The following is an 18,854-nucleotide window of genomic DNA, read 5'->3' on the forward strand; positions in this document are numbered from 1 at the left end:
CTAAGGCCGAGCTGGTGCTCCATGGGTCGAGCTGGGAAGGAGCCCGGCCGCAGCTGCCTGGGCTGTAACAAGAGATACCCCCTGGCACCACTTCAGAGCTGGAAGCCTACAAATATGTGGTCCCTCTGGTTTTGAAATATGTATTTCTAGAGCTTAGCACCATTGGTTTTCATTGCAGAGAGATTTTGGCTGGGAATACAAAATCTGAGAAATTTGATACGGGGCAATTTTCAGGATATACCGGTGTTTCTGCCAAATAACCTGCATAGCAGTTCCAGGAGGTGCTCCATGGGTCTCTGACATGTCTTTGCAGTTTTGCAGGGTTACCTACCAGCTGGATCCTGAATTCATTCCTCAAACCCTGTGTGTGAAGTTTTCTTGAGGAAGAACAAGGAAGGGGAGCCACAGCAGAGCCCAATGCCGAGGGTTCTGGCTGCCTGAGGATCCCAGTGCTGGCACATCACACAGTGCCCCTGCTTTGCTGTATCAGGAAATTGCTGCTAAAGCCCCTCACTGAACTCTCAGCTCACTCATCCTTTCTCTATGCTGCAGCACCCAGTTTTGTCCTTAACCTAAAACAATTACACAGTTCTGTCAATAAATACCATGCCATGAATTAGCGGGCTTGCTGGCTCTGTGCCTGCCAGTGCAGGAGGAAATGGCCTCATAAATATTTGTGCAAGACATCAATAAATTTGAAGTGTTGACTTGAGTACTCAGCTTCCCTATCTGAGACCTGGAGCAGAGCTTCCGGAGTTCACGTGTTTCTGCTGCGAGAGGCCAGTGCTGGAGGCCAGTGATATCCCCAAGATGCTGAAACTGGAGATGCAGAGAGAAACCCCATATAAACTCCTCAGCAAAGTCCCTTCATGCTACTGATCCAAGTGGAAAAGGTCCTTGCAATTCAGACAGGGAAGGTTTTGAGAAGGAAGGTGTTCCCTTGCCCACTGCTGCCTCCTCATTTTTTTCTGATTTCCCAATTTTTACTGTTTATTACTACAGAAAAGCCATTGTTGTAGAGCTTCACATGGCCAGCGAGCTGGGAAGCCAGCAAAGCTGCTTTAGGCTGTATACATGAACCAGAGGAGGATGGGTTACTATGAGCCTGCTTCATGCTATACAGCTTCAGAACACAGGGACATCAGTGCCAGGAGCCCCTCATGCGCTTCTGAGATCAGAATAATTTAATCTGGGTTAAAAATACTATTTTTAGCTGCTCTACTTTCATAATGTTTAAATGGCCTCACTGCAGACTGCAGGCTGTTTTGCTGCCATTGGGGTACTACTCCCTGGCCTGGCATATTTAGAAGCCTTTTGACTTCAGTACTGACTAGTCCAGGTTTGCAAGCTTTCTTTTGGGAAGAATTACTCTTTTTGCAGCACCCCCACACTTGCATTAGTGCCGGATGCTCTTCTCCAGATACACACAGTTTTCACCAAGAGCAGAAAATGGGACCAAAGCATTACATAAATTTATTTTCCTCTCTGCTCTGTGTCCATGGTGTATGCACACACACCGACTTCGAGGAGCATGCCCTCTGGAACAGCTTCCTTCCATCCTCAAGAGATGGTCCAAGTGGTTTACTGAGCCTTTCACTTCTTGTAAATCAAATATTTGGGAGTCTTGTCTAGAAGTGCTCCCTTGCTACTTATGAAAATGTGTTAGAGGAAAAAAAGGCTCTGAGGATGTCAGGAGAAAAGGTGAGGGTCAGGAGGTTTCCCCGGCTCTGTGTGGAACTCCTCCCTCCTATCCCAGGAGAGGAGCAGCAGCCAACAGCTCCATTCTAATCAAACAGTGTTGATTGGAAAGACAAGTGCGATATTTTGTTCCTATACAGGCAACAGACTTTCCTGTATCCTCAGTCTATGAGGTCTCAGATTGTGACAACTAATTAGAAATAGCTGTGAAAAAAGTGCAAAACTTGGATTAGAGGATGGAGCAGATGTACCAGGAAGGTGCTCTTTGCCTCACTTTCTCTGGTGTTCCCACCTCACTGTCTAGACTCAGCTCTCCTGGGGAGAAAGAAGGCAAGAAGGCTCAAGGAAGAAAAAGAAAAAATGAAACTCAAGCTAGCAATTGTCAGATTTGCGATAATGCTAAATTCCGTCGTTATTATCCAGGCTACTCAGGAAACCATTTTACAAGGCTTAGAAGACATCTGGGGCTGAAGTCAGAGATATTTTTTAAGCCACTCACATCCAGGTTTGCTAAAGCAGTTGCTTTATGTCTTAATTTCTCATGTGTTAAGATGGTTACTGGAAAACAGACCTGCTGCCCTCGAGCACCACACCCCATCATGGATCAGCAGTGGCACAGCCAGACATCATCCAAGGCACCATTTCCTGGGGACCAGGGTGGCCCAGGGCCCAGCCTGCTCCCCACAGTGCCCCTTGGCTGCTCCAGCAGCTCGCACTGGTGCTGCTCCCACCAGCACAACATTCCTGGGTGATGGGGTTCCCAATCACACACTGGCTCTGTGGTCACAGATCGTTCACAGTTTGGTATTTTCCCCAGTCCAGCCTGGCATCCCCAGCTCCTGTGCTGGAATTTGCCATTTGGCTGCAGCCAGGAACTCGGCATCATGATCCTTCTTCCCCGTCAGGGCCTGGCTGCAGATTATTCTTTCCATGTTCTTTTCAACACAAGAAAAAGCACTTTTTTTCCCACCCTGCTAGCAGGAAACCAAGAAGCAGGACAAGAATTCTTCTAAGTTTTGGGGGTCTTTTTGCTTTTTTTGCAAGAGGACAAGGGCTGGCACGCAGAACTGGGCTTTTTCCCCAAGTTCTTCTTCATGAAATGGATGTTTTAGAGAAAAGACAAAGCACTGCTGGTGAACTAGCCACTGACGAGGCTGTAGAGCTGCTGTTGGGGTAAGTGTGTGCACATCAGTTGGGTTCACCTCAGCAAGTTCATTCTCAGCATTTCCCCATCTTCATCAGCCAGAGATTCAAGATCAACCCCACCAGTCAGTCCTCCTGCCTTTAAAATATGAATCTTTATGTCCCTCGTCCAGATAAACATTACAACAAATTGGAAAGCTACACTGAAATGACAACTGTAATAAAATCAACTTAATACAACTACTGAAACACTGGCTACAGAGAAAGAAGGCAAGGGAGTACTCCCCAAAATAATTTGCCTTAAATCTGCAAAGAGCCATCAAGCATCATCAAACTATTCAGAGAAGATGGCAAGAAGATAGCATTTGTTTTGTTTGCTGTCACATCTGCTTGTCCTGGTTATCATCTTCCACTTACTTACTTTTCTTTCTCTTGCTAAACACTTTTATGTTGTTTTCTTAAGAAAAGCAAAGTTGCAGAACAGTAACATTCATGTACAGAGGAAGGATTGCTGACTAAGGGGATTTATGCTGGCAACATTACACACAAAAGTTATTTTTCAAAGGGGAAAATGTATGCCACACTTTCTTGGCCATCAGAGATCACTCTCCTGACAGAGAATCTGTTCAGCCGAGCTGATGGGAAAGACTCTCATTACCAGCTTGGAGTTACTGGCACCGCACCTGCAGCAGCTTTCTGGAGTTCACCACTTGGAGCCCAGCGCCAGACCACAGAAAAAGGCAGAAAAGGGGAAGAACAGCCAGATATTATGTCTAACTATGGTGACTCACTAGGGCTCCTATTCTCAATTCGCTGTGACCTTTAGAGAAGTGGAGCTGATACTGAGCAAACAATGCAGCTCCCTGCTCTCTGGGAAGCCCCAGCTCCGGCCCTGTGCCTCTCTCCGGGCAGTTTGCCTGGCACTGCCAGCCACACACGCCACCCAGCCCGGCTGGAAGGGCCGGGATGACGCACCAAGTCATTTTGATTTGTGGCATCTCCCTGAGTAAGATGTGCAAAATAAAGACAGATGGAAGTGGATAAACTCCAGCGACTGTGAGGCTGCTATTAGCAATAGCTCCCACACTGTGTGGAGCGCCCTCAAATGAACTTCCCTGCGGCCCCAGGCCCCTGGTAACACACAAAGATACTGCAGCCCATCTTTTAGTAAGGACTTCTGTGCCTTTTACCATTTTACCATCTTGTTTTGCTTTACACTTCTTCTCCAACCTCCTGACTTTCCTTTGAAAAGCCACCACCTTCCCACAGCTGTTGCTGCAGCCATTAACTGTCCCAGTGGTGGCACCTTGGCCGAGCAGGGAGGTCTCTCAGTCTCTCACCTTCAGGGTCTGTGTGGGAAAGCTCCTTCCAAATCCAGGCTTCAAAAAGCCATGAGAGCTGCAATGTTTTCCATGTGTTCCCATCACAAAGCACTAAAACGCTGATTCCTCAAAGTCATTTTCTCCCAGGATTTTTGCAGCATCACCAAATAATGTTGAACCTCAGCAGAAGGATCCAGGTGATAACCCAGGCACCTTTGTGCCCTGGGGGCAGTTTGCCTTCTCCCTTTATTCATCACGTTTCTTCCTAGTTCAGATGCCTGAGGTCTGCAGCTGACATGAATGTTACTTCCTCCAAGATAAATTCAGGCACATTAGTGTTTTCTGATGCCTTTTTCCATAGATATAGCAATAGAAATCGACCACTGATGGTCTTTTCCAGAAATGAAATTAAGAGGAAAAAATAACCAAAAAAGAAAAACCATTTTTAAAAGGAATCTTGGTGGTTTTGGAGCCTACCTGTTATTTTCAATAGTAATTTTTTCCACCATGCATTCAGGTCAGTTTTGCTTACATGCTTTTGCAATCACTCCTTTCAGCCTTCAAAGGTCATCTCACCACTAGGTATATGGCAAGGAGAAAACTGGGGTGGTTTCATGTAAATTATAAAATCTGAGCCTTTTATGAAAAAAAAAATATGTAAATGAATTATACAATGAGAACAATAACCTTCATGGGGTTTAGTCTGACTGTTATTAGTGTGGAAGACTTGATAAAGGAAATTCCACACATCTTTTTCAAAGCCCAGTGGAGAATAACCTGAGTCTGCCTAAGTCAGCTCCCCAGCCCAGCACAGGCACAGTTAGAGCCTCTGGTAGCCTCACCAGCAGGCTTCCAAGTCACTCTGGTGAAAGCAAAGAATTTCCTCATATGTGCAAACATACCTGACGATTGGCATAATCCCAACGAACACACATTAGGTCAGTTAAAATATTCCAGTGTATTGATATTAATTCCACAGCTCAGACCCAAGATCAAGTTCTCATTTGTCTGAATAGCACAGCATTTAAATATTTAGTTCAAATAGAAAGACTTTCAGCTTATATACAGGAGGGGGGAGGGGAAATCCAAGGAACAAAAGTTTTCCTTGTAGCATGCACAGTGCTGATTTCCAAACCTTGGCAGCCACAGCACGACACAGCCATGGCAAACGTCTGGCCAAGACAAATCTATAAAATTTGCACTGTACATGCACCCCCTCCATGCATGAAGGTCTAATAAGCCCAGATACTTTCTGCCTCTCCAAACAGTTGAGCTACAGAGGTTTCCCCATGGATTCTAGCAGGGCCAGGAGCATGGAGACTTTATTATGTAACAACCCACATTATTTAGTGAAAATCTGGAATGCGCTTTATTGGTTGGGCCTTTGTTTGGTCAGGAAATACCTCCGGACAAATGTGATGACACAGGCATTTTTAATTTGCCACTTCACATTCACAGCAAATTAGGTGATTTTATGTGTTACTCCCTCCATTAAATGCGACAGGCTGCAAGGTTAGCAGTTTCCCTCAGAAGCTCTCGATGACATTACAGACACACATAGAAAGCACGAGCACATCAGAACGAATTAAGATCACCTCTCCTTGCCTATAATCTGAAACACTCGATGTGGTCTCTCTTAGCACCAGTCCCAAATGCCAACCTTGTGCAGCATGTGCAAGTGGTTGGAGGTGAGGGGAGGAGAGGTCAAATTCTGTGCGCTCCATACGATCAAATTTGTGGTACTAAACCAACAATTACCAGTGAAGTGGTGAGTGAAAAACAAACGTCCTATCTATTACCCAATTTCAAATGCCAGTGCCATGCCTGCAGGACTCTCAGTCCTCAGTTATTTTTTTGACGTATTTGGTAACGTGTCAAGTCTTAATACCTGCTTTCAAATGGAGTTGGGTTTTTCCATTTGTGAGCTCGAAGTCATTTTCATTTCAGAGCAGACTTTTAAAAAGGCCAGTTAGACTGCTGCTGAAGTATAGTTTGAGGATATATTCCTCAGTGGATTACAGTTCTGCTTAGGATAAATAGGAAAAAATGTAGGAGAAATGATGTTAAATGCAAAATATTTAATCTTGACTGAATATCACTAAAGCAGCTCAATGAAGACGCAGAGGAAACCCTGGTAAAGAAAAAGAAGAGGGGGAGGAAAGCAGTCCTAGTTTTCTTACAGTGAGGATTAGGAACTGAAGTGTGGCCAGCGTAGGAACATACACTTTTGCTGGACTTCAGTCCAGGTAATAAAAGACAAAATAGAGATTATGTAGAGCTGGGTAATAAAAGAGGTAGCAGTGGTGAGTCTGCAGCAGCAGGTTTTCTGGCTGGCGGTTTAATGACTGGGGCTGAAGATCTGCCAAGCGGTGCTGAGCGGGACTGACACAGCTCCTGGGCTTTGCCTAAGGAGGGAAGCAGCAGTGGAGGTCTGCAGGCTGCAAGGGCGAGAGGGTGGGAGCCCTGTGCTGGAGCTGCTGCTCGATCCATTAGTGGTGTGGGACTCTCTGACACCTTCCCGAGTTCCGGGTGTTTGTGCAGGCTGCAGGACACCCTGCGAGCCCTCCTCGGCTGCACAGGGCTCTTTTATGGCCAGGCAATGAGGTACGGCTGGGATTTTGAGGAATACCAGGTGTGTGCTGGAGAAGCCGATTTCCATGTCAGGAAAGCCTCCGGCCCCGTGCCTGGCTGGCCAGGTGGGTGGCCCTTCACCTGCTACTGGCATCCCCAGGAGAGAGTCCTCCCCTGAGCAGTCACCTGAGCCAAATGCCACCAACAGCCTTTGGTGTGATGGTGCAAGGAACGAGCAAGGAGGAGGAGGGCTGGGCTCCACGTAGAAGTTGTCTCCCAAAACCAGGAGCTGCAGACTTCAATCTCTTCCCACCTCTTAATGAGGCTCAGAATGTAGGTATGATATTTTTTCCCCAAACTTCTCTGAAGCTGGGTGCCTAAAGCTGTTAGTGAAACTCAGGTTTCAGCACACGAGGAATAATCTGACTGCTCTCTACACACACATTTGAGAAGTACTCCCACAGTCAGGTACGTCCCTGCACAGTGGCTTTGTGTGCTGCTATTGCAAACACCTCAACGGGGACTGGGTAGAGGGAGACTTTCTTCCTTCAGGTCAAGTGAATTCAGGCTGTGTTTGTAATGCAGTTTCCAGGTGTTGGATGGTCACTGGCTTTAGCAGGCAAAATGTCCTTTCAGAATTCCTTCCAATCCCAAAGAGATAATCCCATGATGTAAACATCCCCTCACTAGCAAGGTACACTTCCTTGGAAGCCAACTCAGCAGGTGAGATGGGGGGGTTTGAAGATCCTTGTCTTCAGCCTCAGAGGTGCAGGGTCTGCAGGTCAGCCAGGTGTGAGTGTGGCAGTGAGCATCTGCTCCTCTGCCTTCTGCTACTCAAGGCTAAAATGCAGGAAATCCCATTCTTGCGACTTTTTTTTTCCCAGCATCAGATGAATAATCTTTATTTTTAAAGCCAGAAGAAGCACCAGGTGTATGTCCACACCTGCCCTGCTGAGGTGCCTCACCTTTTTGCCACCACCAACATGCAGACAGAACTCTCTGTTGACTTTGTCTGCCCTGATGTGTTTTAAGCCCATGTTTAATTGCTGAGAAACCCTCTCTACTGAAGAGCCAGAGGAGAGTCTTTCTTTGTGTTTCGTTTTGCTCAGAAGGGGCTGAAGCAGCAATCTTGACTTAAAGGCTGACTCTGATTGGAAAATAAACAACTATAAAGTACAATAAATCCCATTGAAGAGCCCAGTCAAAACATCCCAATGAACAGCTAATGCTCCACTAACCAACTCCAGATGTCACAGCCTTGTCTGGCACTAATTGGTTTACTGGAGAGTCAGTAACTGTGTAACCTGGAGGAAATCTCTACTTCTTGCACTTGAGATGAGTTGCTAAGACAGAAAATGGTTTGGTTTTGTTGTGTTTCCTAATTTCCAAAGTACAGAGGAGCCACAGGCACCTGCTGGTATCTGCCCAGTGGCAGGACACTGTTCAATTTTAGGGTCCCTAAGGCACCTCACAAAAATATTCTCAAGAGCATGAAGCTGCTTTTGACATCTGATGTTACTCCATTCCCAAGCTTTTCTGGGTTTATTTGTTTAACTAGAGGACATGCCCTAGCAGATTGGAGCTAAATTCTTAGATAAAGGTAGTTGCAAGTTCCATCTGGAAGTGTCTGAAGCACCAAAAAAACAACAACAACAACAAAAGCCTCAACCAAAACCAAACTAAAACCAAACAAACAAAATCCCAAAGAAAGCAATTGCTTCCAATCATAATTAAAACACATAAAATCAGAAAACTGGAGATGAGTTTGGAAATCAAAAATAATTTTTTTAAAATAAGATGAGCCTGGCGCACTCCAGTTCCTACAGGCTGGAAATTCCATGTCTGCCTGCATGACTGCACTGGCAAGGGACATACAAAGTGGTGAACCAGGATTTCCCAATGGGCTTTTTTAGGTATATTTGACAAGATCATGTTATCTGTTCTGTGTAACACTACAAAGCAGTGTGTGCCTGGAGGCATCTTCTCTGTTTTACCAGAATACTTCCCAGTGCCACGACTCTGCACACATTTACTTATGGTGTTTACCTTCAGGCAAAGATGCCCCACTGGCTTCTGAGACTTCCATGACATTAAGAATTGCTATTCATAATTAATTCTTGGGGTTCTAGTCATATCCTGTACACATAGGAGGAGGTCCTGTGAAAGACCTTCCCACAAAGTTACTTAATAAGTTTCTGTTAAAAAACTACTGTTCATATTCCTTATTATTTTAGATTAATCTGTAATAATAATTTTATCTTTAATTAAAATTTTTTATCAAATGGCTTACATGAATTTTAATAAACATTTCCCTTAGTGTCACTGACATGTTGTTCATACTTTGTAAGAGCACTTTAGAACTACATAAATTTGCACACCAAAATCTGATGTTGAGCTTCTGTTCATTTACATATAACTGATTTTTTTAGTGCTTGTAAAAATATCCAAAAAAACAGTCTATAACCTGTTTCTCAAGTGTCAAAACCATTTTTTCTGTAGAGTACTGTGCAATGGAGCATCTGTTTGGACACGTCCAGCCATATCTTTCACTCCTGATCTGCAAGGGAATAACACAGGATTTGAAATACAGTAGACACTTGTGCAAAGCATGAACAATGAAAATTACATCCAGCCCTTAATCCAGGGGATTCTGGGCTGAGCTCAGCCTCCGTGGGTATACATATCCATTCTGCATTTAGTTCCACATATTCCAAGACTGGATGTTTCCCTATAAGAGTCACATGGGAGCAAAAGTGGGATTAAGTGGCTTTCTCTCCATGTTTTGCTATTAGCATTACACATGTAATATGCAGGCACATGAGCAACTGTGCTGCACAATGGTCAGCGTTGAAATTCATTTCATCCAAGATGCCAGAAGGTTTCACATTTCAGATATCATCTTTGTTTTGTTCATAGCCTTGGGAGAGAATGGATGGAAAAGAAGCAGGAGGTTAGTCATACCCCCTACACTGAGATTCAGAAAAACTTTTATATCTTCCTCCTTCAAGCCTGAGTGAAGGACTGGTTCCTGCCAACAGGGAGTGCAAAGCTGGGTCCTTCACCAGACTTCTCCTTTTGTGCTTTTAAATCTGCTGGAGGCTGACCTAACTTTGGCAATGGTGACACAACAGAGGATTCCTCTGGGTGCTCTCTCTGGCTGCTGAATTTGTATCAACATAAATAAATCCACCTCCTTGCTGGTACAAAGGTTAGGTGCGAGGATTACCTCATCTACCTGGTCTATAATTTGGCTCCAGGCTGGTACCTCTCACCAGCAGGAATCAGATCTGTAGCCTCAATACCAAAAGAAATTCTTTTAAAAATGTAATGCATAAAAGTACCAATTTTAAGTAGATGGATATTGAACTGTTCATCATAAGGGGAGGGGATTGAATTTCCTGTTCAGTTCTGTTCTGTTCAAAAGTTCCTACAAAGAAATTGTGGGACATTAGGCAGGAAATGCCTATGGAAGTTAAATTTCTGTTTCCATTGAGCTAAGTAGATAAAAATTCCGAAATAGGTTTTTTATACCATTGCAGAGCATCAATGCTTTTTGACAATCAACATTAAATGTCTCTGTTTATCACTAACCACTTTAGAACACTAAAGCACATCTTTAAAAAACAGCCTTTGACTTTGGCAGCAAAGTTTTCTCTTAAAAGAAACTGTTAACATTCAGTTGAGTGGCATTTGGAAGAGAAATGGCAAAGTAAACTCAAGGGTTAATGAAAGTAAATGAGATAATCCTCATTGATCCCCCATAATCCCCATGGTCTGAGTGCAACTGTCAATCACCGGGAGAGACTTTTTCCTAATCTATCCCTCTGTGAATAAGTCATTCCAAACTGAATAGACTTCATACACAGACATGTATTCAAACATACAAACACACACTCTGAACATATAACAAAAAACTTAGCACAGTAAATTCCAGAAAGAAGGGGAAAATAAAGGGTAGCTAAAAATTTGATGCATAAATGTAAAAAATAGAAAATTTCTTTTACTAGCTAAAACATATTCCAGCTGTCTGTTCTTACTAACTCGCTGTTTCCCACGTAAGCTGGTAGCAGCTAATGAATCTGTTAAATCCCTCCTCTGTAAAGGAGGAAAGACTGTTCCCATAAAATTAAAACTTACTGTTTAACAGATTGACCTAAGCCAAATATGGTCTGGAACATAAAAGAAATTATTTCAGTACTTTTCAGAGAGCTGATGACATGAGTAATGTATTAAACCAAATTATGCCTTATCTGAGGCTCAGAGGATGTTGCAGGAGGATCAGGGTGTGTGAGGGAAGGGCACGGAGAGCTGTGCCTGTGACTTGTCCTGGCTGCCTTCAGGCGCTGCTGTGGCCCTTTCTTAGCACTGCCAACGCCACCAAAGTTGTCTCTTCTTTTGGGAACCACATCACTGCAGGGCTACCCCACATTCCCATGGTGTCTGGACACCAGTGGTGCCTGCAGAGCTTGAGCTCATCAACTCACTATGCCAAGGACTGTTTAAAGGCAGTCTGAGGTACCAGTCTCTTTCCTTAACTCTTCTTTCACTTTGGTCAAACTCTTGAGCAGTTCTGTGCTCCTCCTGCAAGGGCACAACCAGGGAGGGATGCATATGGACAGGCACCAGCTGTGCACTCCCAGAGCTGGAGAAGGAACTGTCTCAGGAGGCACTGTGATCTGGGGAGGGGAACACATCCAGACTATAAGGGATCAGCCCTGTAGTCCAGAATTGCCTCAAAAGCTCAGTTGTAAATTCACACTTGATTTTGTGAGAAATTCATCCAAGATGCCCAGTGCGCAGACATTGTTAATTGCAGCATTTATAAGTACCTCCTTATTCTGGGAAGTTTCCATCTAATACTTTGCATCTGGAATTCTTGATAATGTAGACATGGCACTTAGGGACATGGTTTAGTGGTGGACTTGGCAGTGTTACATTTACAGTTGGACTCAATATTAAGGGTCTTTTCCAACCTAAATGATTCTATGTTTCTATACTATAGTCACTTACACAGAAACTCTTTGGCATTTAGAAGAAAGACAATATCTTTCTACAGAGCATTCAGACCCACCTGTAATAACGTTACTGTGTTCTGCAGAGGAAAAGGAAATTGTCTGTCAAGGGTTTGGGATAGAAATGCTTCACACCGCCCAAAGGTACCTCTTGATAACACAGTGCAACAGCCATTTTCCTCCTGTAAACACTCAGAGCCACCACCTCTAACCTGAGGCTGAGTTGGAAATAAATGCCCCACTCTCAGGTTTAAAGAAAAAACAGCTTGGTAGCCATTTGGCCTGCAGCCAGGATTAAAGTGTTAACTCAATGTCTGTCAACCTGTCACTTAAACATTTACAAAACTACTGACCACTTCTATTAAAAGACCATTAAACCAGGATTAAGCTTTTCCAGGGTTAAGCTGATGTAAAAATGCAAGGAATGTCACACCAAGGGCAGCTCATTTTATTTGTGTTGTATATAGGCAGAAGTTGGAGGGTAAAATGTTACATGTGTATTAAAAATGAGGATATACCCCTGGTTTGCATTTTCCCTTCTTTGAGCTTCCTAAACACAGATCTCATTACTCAGTGCTCTGATTCCTGCAGAGCACAGTGAACGTGGAAACACCCAACTGCCTTAAAACCTGCCCTGGATGCTTCAGAACAGGTTGGGGTAGCTTTGCCTGGAGGGGGGATGTGACACAGAGTCTGGCCACAGTGCTAGGAATAGCCATGGATATGAACACAGCATTTAGTTAATGTGTCATGTTGTAATCAGAGACAAATGGTTAAAAAAGGAGAGTCTTACCAAAAGCAGGATCCCATTTTGAGCAGTCTGTGGATTTATTTTGTAAAAGCAATAAAGTCCACCAAGGGGTATCAAGAAGCTCAGTGGAACTCCCTGCAAGCTGAGCTGGCCAGGTGCTGTGATGGGACACTGAGATTGCTGTGGTTTTTTATCATTTCTTACCCTTTGCCAGCCCTTGGCAGAGACAGGGTGCAAGGCTGCATGGGTTGATGGCCTGATCTGCTCTGTCTGTTGGCACCTGCTGCATCATTAGCCCTGAATAAAAGCATGCTGGCCTGTCTGAGCATCAGTGCAGAGACTTGACTCACAGAACTATTGGTCTTTATTTATTAACTACTATCCGGCAAAATTTCAAAATATATAAACCATTGAGCAAGTCTGCCTACATAAATATAACAGAATTGGCTGCCCCAAAGAGGGAGGTGCACACATTAAATGAGATTTCTCCCCTTTCCCAAAGCCCTCCCTCCATCTAGCCTGTTATCTTTATGAAATATAATTTTGCTTTCAGGAAGTATCTATGACACTTCCATCTGAAGCAGTGCTTACAGTATTTACAGATATCAAAGAACTGGTCTTAATTTCATCTGATACTTTAAAAAGCCTTTTATTCTAAAATAAATTATTGAAATGTGGCATTGGTAAAATGGGTTGCTCCAGTAATGGATTTACTGTGATGGTGCAATCAATTTCAGAGATTGGATTTCAGGATAGAAACTATTCATCACTCTCCATGTCAAGGCAAGGTTTACCTTCACACTGCGGTCACCCACTGCAGCTTATGGATACCAAGGGCAAAGGAGGATCCATTGGAGGAAAACACTTTCTGTTGCTTTTTTTCCATTGTTGCTGAGGTCAGTTTGAAGTTTTGACAGTTGCAGCAGCTCCTGAGCATCCTGGTGCCACTCAGGGGTGCAGAGGGACTCACCTCTGCAACAGCAGATGTGCTTAAATATCCTATTTATCTATTCTGCCATGACTCAGTGCAGGCTTTGCTATATGAGTTTCCCACATTCTCTGCTTTATTGCAGGGTCATCAGAGCCTTTTATCAGGCAAAGGCCTTCAGGGGTAGGGAATCAAGTGCTTTTAATAGGAATGATTTAATGGATTTAATAGGAATGAGAGAGACCTACATTGGCACAAATTCTTCCCATCCTGTTACACTGAGCACTCAGCACGAGTGATGCTAATGAGGGGAAAGAGGAGAGGAGCTGTGCCGTGAACCATCCCCCCTTATGCCTGTACTGACCTTCTCTTTCACATCTGAGGTTTTCCACAAGCTGTAGACCCCAACAACTGTGGGTACACCTGCCCTGCCATAGCTGGAAATGGATCTCCTGGACCTCTGCAGCAAAGGAAGAGGTTGAGAACAGAAGTAGTTTCGTCCTGGAGGTCAATAAAGACAGGATTTTTCTCCATTTATTTTTGCTCCTCAGAGGCCCATGTGCCTCTATTAGCATAAATACATATTCACAGTCTCATTAGTACCTCCTCTTGCTCTCTGCCTGGTAGAGCCACTTCAGTCCTGATGTGGCCACAACCCAGAGAGGCTCTGCAAAGTACCACAGAACACAGCTTGTCTGGGGTGTCCTGACCTATCAGTGGCAGGAACAACTGGCATATCTAAGCCTTGTGACACAAAAAATGAAAGTTTTTTTTCCATCCTCGTCTCTAACGAATCTTGCTCTTCATTTCTAGAAAGCAAAATCAGCTCCATAAATCAAGAAATCTGTGGATTTGGGGTTTTACATTAACACCTTCAATTCATGCTTTGCTGTGACCTCTTGGATGGGGGTGAACTATTCTACCGTGCTGGGAAATGGCAGCTCCAGAGCCAAATTTAGCACCTAGAAAATTTCCCTTGGCTCCCAGATGCCTTAATTTTAAACCTGACTCCCTCCTTAAAGACAAAGTCATGTTGACGTTTGATTTCAGGTGTTACATACAATAAATTTAAGAAGTTAAGTGGGGACCCAGCAAGTCTCTGACTATGGAGGGGGTTGGAAAATATTTGGAGCCAGAATTTCAGCTTTCTTGGCTATGGTCTATCTACCAACCTCAGCTCTGCATTTAGTCTTTCACCGACTTTTTTAAGTACTACAAATGATGGAGTTTTGCTCAGCTGGAGAATCACCATCAATAAATACAGCTGGATTGGAATAACTAATGAAGGGTGAAAAACTAGGCTTGTTATAGTTATTTATAATGCCTGTTCAGACAGTTAAAAGTGACTGAAAATTCTCTGGAGTTTTAAATCTTTCTTCTCACTCCACTTCACTACTCTCACTCCTTCTTTTCCTGTTTTTTCATATGAAATATGGTCTATCCTGGAAGTTTATTTTAAAAATCAAAACTCTGAAGAAAATTACAAAAGGCACTTTGCAATGGCTGAGACTGAGTGAGCCTTGGCAAGAAAACTACTGCTGATATCCCTGTGAAGTCTGCAGAGGAAGGGCTCCTGGAAGGCACAGGTGCCAGGGAGAGCCAGCTCTAACTTTGGTCACAGCAAGTGGGTGCTTAAAGTTCCTCTTAATGCTGCATTTAAATGCACCAATCCTGCATTTAAATGCACAAATCCTTGCATCCCTCCGTGGCTGAGCCTCTGCCTCACTTACTGTGGGGCCTGCCCGCAGCCTCAGCAAGTCTGCCAGAAAGGTAACTCGGTTGTCACCTTCTTAGTCCTCCTGTCTCTGTTCAGAGGTTTTGATTTTGCTCAGGGATGAGATGAGGCTGCTCTACCTGTGCCAGAGACTCAGTATTTTCCTCCTGTGGCAACCACACGTGGAACACTGTAATAAACAGGGGTGCTGCACCTTCTGCAATCCAGCACTGACCAGAGCAGATCTACACAACCCAGTGGTCACTAATGCTAGTGTATCTTCTTTGGGAGTGCTTTAGGGAATGGAGGTAATGGAAGGGTTCAGGAAGAAGAAGCAACACTGAAGGGAGATGAAACTGTATTGTAAATTAGACTTTTACTCAGAATTTCCAAATTTTTAATTTTGAATTTTCAAACCAGCAGTAACAGCAGTTTTCAATGAAGAATTGTTTTATTAATGATCCAGCACTCCTCACTGCTCAAATAAGATGTAAGAAATCCAAATATGCTAAACAAAAAAAATAATCTATTCCCAAGTCTAACCATCATGTTATAAAAACCTGTTCCTGCAATTATTTTGTGTTTCTTGTCTTAGGAATATCAATGGACTGGAAATAAATTAAACCCAGAACACTCTTGCAGCCTTCTTAATCCACTGTGAAAAGGGAAAAAAAGGATGGAAGCAGATTCAGCAATAACCTCTAGAAAGCCTAGTTAATGACAGCTAGAGTGCAGGACACTGAAGCTGTCAGTGCTGTATTAGATATACCATAGCAAAGCAGAATCAATCACTCTCCAAGGAAGCTCTAAGAGCCATGGATGTGAAATTATGATCTGACTCCGGTATTCCTTGGGATCTCACAGCCCTTATACCTGGTTCATCTATAAAGAGATGAGATCTCAGATCTTCCCTCGATGAGCCAGCAGTGCCTCCTGCTGTACTCCAGCCTGCATTTATTCCCAGACTCCCATCTCTGTCAGGTTTTAGCTACCAATGAAGCTACTGTTGGCATTTTGAGAGCTGTGATGAGTAATGGGAGATGTGTCTAACTGGCATCAACACCTCTGGAAACATCAGTCTGTGCCACAGGAATACACCCTGCCCAGTCCAGCACGGGACAACAGGGAGCTGCACAGTCTGTGAGGCAGCCTGGAATACCCAAGAGATGTTTTGCTCATAAACCAGCTTTTAAAACATTTCTGAGTGTGTTTGAGTATCACAGCACAGCAGGGCTAATCTGTGGAACCCAGAGGGTTTCAGCCTGCTCAGCCATGCTCCCTCCTCTTGCTTTTACAAGTTTCAGCACTAATCTGCAGGAAGCCCTGCTGCAGTACCACGACCTTCTGCTGAACAGGCTTTCGCTTGTGCTGACCCATGACAAACCATCACAGTTGGGGAATGCTGACTCTATCCCAGCCCACGTGAATGCCAAGTCTGCCTTAATCCAAAAACATCAGAAAAAGGAACTTGGGGTCAATCTCACTTAAGGAATGTGCCAAACTTCCTGGAGGTCACAGCAAGAGAACAAGCCCAATGTTTCACCTCCGAAGCTGAGAGATGGAGAGGTTTTAAATCCTTTTGAGTCATCGGCCTGCAAAGCAGGTAACTGGCAAAATAAAAGAAGGGCTTGTCTCTGCTCTGGGCTGTAACTGGAAGTCTTTCACTGGAGAGGGTCCTCCCTCCCCCTCGGGGTGGGTTTCTGCATATCAGGTAGAAAATCTCTTTGAAAAACAGCAAGTCAAATCTTTCAAAACAATCATTATGACAACAAAGAAGAATAAGACTTCTCTGCTGCCACAGTTTCTACCCAAAAAGTTTCTGAAGGCTTTGCATAAGCTATGTATTGAAACTCTGGCTCTGGGGAGGAGCATCAACATGAAGCTCCTCCACATCTTGCTGTAGTGACAGCTCCCACTAATTGAAATTAGTTCAGATGATGGCACTGCTGAAACAGATTTCTGTCTGTCTGTCCCACTCTCACACCATTTGAATCAGTCCTGTTTGCTGACTTCCAGACACTGGTGCCAGGTAACATCTGCAAAGCAGTCCGAGATTTTGGATTCAAGGATGCCATGGGTGCAAAGCAATCTCTTTTTATTGCCAGGCAAGTTTCAGACTACCATTAATTTTCACAGCACATCTGCACACTTCTACATTTTATATTCAGAGAAACCGAGGCAGAAGGTCACATGGTTTCTAAAGATGACCAAATGAGACTGTGGGAGTGCCAGATAACCCTTCAATGACCTCTTCCATCACAAAAATGCCTTTTATATTAATTTCCCATTAGGGATTGAGAAATATCCTAATACTCTAATACATGAAAGTAGAGAAGGACAGTTATACCTGAAACAAGTTTAATCAAGGAACAGGGTTACTAAACAGCCTTCCTCATGCAAGTCCCTGTTCAGTGAAAGGGTAGGAGGGGACAGTGGACCTGGGAGCTGTGACACCTCCCCTGCCAGGACCACAGTGCTCCTGCCAGCCTGGCTCTGGAGGCTTGTGCCAAGTGCAGCTTTGCTGCAGTAATCCCATATCAACAGCATGGCCAGGAAAAATGTGGTCTGCAAGCTGTGGTGCCAACAACACTGAAATGCTGAGCCCTAGGAGGGAGTGCCAGGGCAGCTAAAGACCCAACTGAGCTGTGGGGCAACGCCATGCAAGGATGGCCTCAGCTGAGGAGAAGTTTGAAAAAACAAGGAGGGGATGATTTGGAGGCAAGAAGGGGCCTGTGGGCACTCATAGAGTTACTCTGGGCTTATTCTGGGATAAATGAAGGAAAAATCTTGATCTTGTGCATGCACAGCCAAAAGTGAATGTATGCAAAACCTAAGTAACACAAGGGAGGTGTTTCTACTGATTTCTTTCACCCCATAACCATTTCCTCCATAACCATTTCATAGCTCTTTTCTTCTTCCTCATTCCAGAGGAAAAGCCTGATCCGTTGACAGGCAGGCAATCTACTTATGATGCCAACTTTTCTTGAAACTCTCCAAAGAAACACTTTTCCTTAGAAAATTATCTGCTCCCTCTGCAGACCAAAGAGAGCATTATCTTCTGAGCATCTGTGCAAGCCAAACTTCTAAATTGTTGGCAATTCAAAACTCACAGTTCAAGACACAGCATAAAACTGAATTTTTACTTTTTCACAGCTGCTATTGAATTCTTAGAACAGAACAAGCACTGCATTTGGGCACTCATGCAAAAATATTAATTTGCATTATTAAGACTGTTTTCTTTAGCTTCATTGACTGCTTTCCAAAATTGTCCTTGAGAGTGAGGTTAATCAGAATAGTAAACCTTCTGACATTAATAGGAATGTGAGCAAGAGCCATGTTTTCTGGAATGAAATAGTTGATCCTCACTGTCAGCCAGAGGAAGGAAGATGTGACCACAGCATCTCTCTGCATCCTTATCACAGACATTTTGTGCACAGCAGCAAGAAATGCTCAGAGAGAAAGTTTTTATAAAGGAAAGGGAAGAGCCTTCTTGACTTCACACACTCAGATCTGGCAAAGAATATTTGCAGAAAGGAAATTTAGGGAGAACTTAAGAAGAAAATATAATGTTAAAGACTGAGTTCTTCAGAGACTGAGGAGATTGGCCCTGCATCAATCACCCAGTACCAAATTGCAACTTCACAAATGAATTACACCCACAGCTAATGGAAGGAACGAGCTTGCATCAGGCTGCAGGACAGTTCAAGAGTATAAC

General features: G+C 43.9%; 1 long non-coding RNA gene across 1 annotated transcript in view; it reads right to left on the reverse strand.

Moving 5' to 3' along the window:
* Positions 1 to 12,644, reverse strand: part of LOC138121167 (uncharacterized) — a 35,829-nt gene extending 23,185 nt beyond the window's left edge. Inside the window, exon 1 of the long non-coding RNA XR_011156119.1 lies at positions 12,540 to 12,644. This is a non-coding gene — a long non-coding RNA (uncharacterized lncRNA). The remainder of the gene's footprint in view (positions 1 to 12,539) is intronic.
* Between the last annotated feature and the right edge of the window lie 6,210 nt (positions 12,645 to 18,854).

Source organism: Aphelocoma coerulescens, chromosome 20, assembly GCF_041296385.1.
Source record: "Aphelocoma coerulescens isolate FSJ_1873_10779 chromosome 20, UR_Acoe_1.0, whole genome shotgun sequence".
In the NCBI taxonomy this organism is placed as follows: domain Eukaryota; kingdom Metazoa; phylum Chordata; class Aves; order Passeriformes; family Corvidae; genus Aphelocoma; species Aphelocoma coerulescens.